This window comes from Nanorana parkeri, unplaced genomic scaffold, assembly GCF_000935625.1.
Source record: "Nanorana parkeri isolate BGI_ZX_2015 unplaced genomic scaffold, ASM93562v1 scaffold4035, whole genome shotgun sequence".
Lineage (NCBI taxonomy): Eukaryota > Metazoa > Chordata > Amphibia > Anura > Dicroglossidae > Nanorana > Nanorana parkeri.
The window spans coordinates 8,775-8,978 of NW_017310302.1; positions in this window are offsets into that span (position 1 = coordinate 8,775).

Consider the following 204-nt stretch of genomic DNA (forward strand, 5'->3'; position numbering starts at 1 on the left):
CCCCCTCACCTGTATCCGATGTCACACCATCCCCCTCACCTGTATCCGATGTCACACCGCCCCCCTCACCTGTATCCGATGTCACACCCCATCCCCCTCACCTGTATCCGATGTCACACCATGCGTTGCTGTTCATGTGGTAGTTCTGGACGCTCTTGGCTTGGGTGATGCAGGCGGGCTGGGGGGTGACTGCGGTCCCCTCCG